Raw genomic sequence first — 3,220 nt, 5'->3', positions numbered from 1 at the left:
ACAACTGTTCATTCGGAGGAGGCGTCCAAGAAGACCCCAATCAACATCTAACCACCTTCCTGAGGATATGCGATACTGTGAAGTCTAATGGTGTTCATCCTGACACCTATAGACTATTTTTGTTCCCTTTCTCACTCAAGGATAAGGCATCTAAATGGCTGGAATCCTTCCCTAAGGAGAGTTTGACAACCTGGGAAGATGTGGTGAACAAATTTTTAGCCAGATTCTATCCCCCTCAATGAATTAACAGGCTGAGAGCTGAGGTTCAAACTTTCAGGCAGCAGGATGGTGAGACTCTATATGAAGCATGGGAGAGGTTTAAGGACCTAACGAGGAGGTGTCCACCAGATATGTTCAATGAATGGGTGCAGCTACACATTTTCTATGAAGGCCTTTCTTATGAATCAAAGAAAGCAGTAGACCACTCATCCGGGGGATCTCTGAACAAGAAGAAGACCATTGAGGAGGCCATAGATGTCATTGAAACTGTAGCAGAGAACGACTACTTCTATGCCTCCGAAAGAGGGAACACTAGAGGAGTGATGGAGCTAAACAATGTAGATGCTCTGCTGGCCCAAAACAAGCTCATTACCAAGCATTTAACTGACCTCACCAAGAAGATGGAGAGGACCCAAGTAGCAGCAATCACCACCTCATCAACAACCCAAGAGGGAGTGAATGCAGAGGCAGAGAGTGAGTAGGAGAAAGACAACTACATTGGGAATTCACCTAGACAAAATCATGACCCATACTCTAAGACCTACAACCCTGGTTGGAGGAATCACCCAAACTTTGGGTGGGGAAATCAACAAGATCAAAGCGAAGATCAGAGACATCACAACCCCAACAACAATGCACCTCACCAACAATTCACACAGAGAACATATCAACACCACCATAACAACACCTCTCCACATCCATATCAAAACTAAAATAACACTGCTCATCCTTCTACCTCCAATCCCAACCTACCATCATCTGATGACAGACTCTCAAGGATTGAGAACCTGCTTGAAGGCATATGCAAAGAGATTCAAGACAACAAGGTGTTCAAGGAGGAAGTGCGAGCAAATTTTAAGAACCAGGGAGACACCATCAAGAGGTTGGAATCTCAAGTGGGGTATCTCTCTGAGCAGATTCCCAAACCTACAGATGGATTCCCAAGTGACACAGAGAAAAATCCGAGAGGTGAAACAAAGAAAGTAAGATGGGAAGATTGCAAGATGGTCACTATAAGTGGTAAGGAGACTGAGGACAAGCCAAACAAGCCGTCAGAACAACCTGGAGATACCTCAGCAGAGAAGAAGGAAAAAGATCACCAAGAACCAAAAATCTCACAACAGGAGCTGCTGAGACTCTATGCACCCTTTTCCCAACTACTCAATGGTGCTGTGGAGAAGAGAATATACTCAAGATTTCTTGACTTGTTTGCATCTCTGCATGTAAACATACCATTCATCAAGACCATCCAACAAATGCCTGCATACATCAAGTATATGAAGGAACTGCTTCCCAGGAAAAGCTCACTCAAGGGAGGCCAAATTATAGTGATGAACAAGGAGTGCAGCGCCCTCATTCAACCAGAGTTGCCTACAAAAAGAAAGGACCCAGGGAGTTTTTACATTCCTTGTGCCATCGGAGAAACCATGTTTGATAAGGGACTCTGCGATTTGGGAGAAAGCATCAACTTAATGCCCTTATCCCTTATGAAGAGGCTGCAGATCAATGAGATAATGCCCACAGATGTAGTCATCAGGCTGGCTGATAAAACTCAAAAACAAGCAATAGGAGTGGTGGAAAATGTGTTGGTAAAGGTTGGGAAATACAACCTCCCAATAGACTTTGTCATATTGGATATGGAAGAGAGTCACACTCACCCAATCATATTGGGAAGACCATTCCTAGCTACAGCCAGAGCACTCATAGATGTAGAGCGAGGGGAGCTAATCTTGAGGATCCATGATGAACAACTCAGCTTTAATGTCTTCAAACTCTCACAAGAAACAGATCAAGAGAACAAGGGACCAAGGAAGAATCACAGTGAGATATTGAAGGAAGAAACAAGCACTAAAGCACAACCAGCACATCTGGGAACTCCCTTGATTGATGAACAAGGCAAACAGCAATTGCCACAGCTCAAAGAAAATCAGGAGGAACCCAAACCACCAGAATCATATGAGACCAGTAACCACATTTCCTTAGAGGAGGAGGTCACAAAGAGTAATACAACATCACAAGGAACAAAGAAGAAGGTACCAAGGAGGTGGAGGAATAAGAAGATCCCTACCGAGGACTTCTCTCCAGGGGATAAAGTGATCTCAGCTTACTTCCTAGATATCCCCCATGATCTCCCCACTGTATCATCTTAGTTACCTAAGGTCTTCACTATCAACAGAGTTCTCTCCTTGGAACATGTAGAGATCATTGATACAACCACTGGATATAGGTCTACTGCCAGAGGAGAAGACTTGAAGCATTATCAACCTCCCTGATGAAGGAGAAATGTCAAGCTAGTGATGCTAAAGAAGCGCTTCATGGGAGGCAACCCATGTTTTATATGCTTTTAGAAAATAGTGAATAAGTCAATATTCATGAATTCCAACCCAAACTTGACAAACACTTGGTAAAATCCTTATTAGGCAGTATATAGTGAAGAATAAGTTTGGTGTTCAAAGCATGCCGAGAGAGCATGAATGCAAACCAGAGCATGCTAATCTTGGAGCCTTGAACAAAACTTTTTCATCACAGTGCTACAAACTAAGTTTGGTGTCACCCAAGGTGCTACCAATGTGCATATAAGGATACACAGTTAGTTAGTTAGTTGGTGTTCATGAATAAACAATCTAGTTCATTTTCTTTATTATTCTAGCCATAAAGTTTAATTTCTCAATGATATTAATTTTTCTTATTTTTATAGGAAAAGGGAAAGGAGCATTGAAGGGGATTAATTGGACAATTAAATGAGGAAGGTTCGGACACCACAAAAGGAGGGTACTACACACGTGCCTCAAGGAGGGATGCATTGGAAAATGTTGCCATGCAACATTGAAAAGAATGAGACCCTCAAAGACCGGGCAACACCCTTCATAAAGTTGATGATCCTTGTCCTTTCTCCATGTTGAACCCCATCCGTCCATCTCACACTCAAATCATCTATCCAAACCCTTCATTTGCCCATCACTTCCATATATAAGTAGCTCTCCCTCCATACCCCCTTCAC

The 3,220-nt window shown here is 42.8% G+C and overlaps 1 non-coding gene across 1 annotated transcript; it reads right to left on the bottom strand.

Moving 5' to 3' along the window:
* Positions 1 to 248: 248 nt before the first annotated feature.
* Positions 249 to 355, bottom strand: LOC148561653 (small nucleolar RNA R71). Its single transcript, XR_015887455.1, has one exon. It is a non-coding gene; the product is annotated as a small nucleolar RNA R71 (small nucleolar RNA).
* Between the last annotated feature and the right edge of the window lie 2,865 nt (positions 356 to 3,220).

This window comes from Arachis ipaensis, chromosome B6 (genome assembly GCF_059453495.1).
Source record: "Arachis ipaensis isolate K30076 ecotype BB chromosome B6, ASM5945349v1, whole genome shotgun sequence".
NCBI lineage: Eukaryota > Viridiplantae > Streptophyta > Magnoliopsida > Fabales > Fabaceae > Arachis > Arachis ipaensis.
Note: the sequence above shows the minus strand (reverse complement) of the source record. Positions and strands in the feature narration are given on the sequence as shown.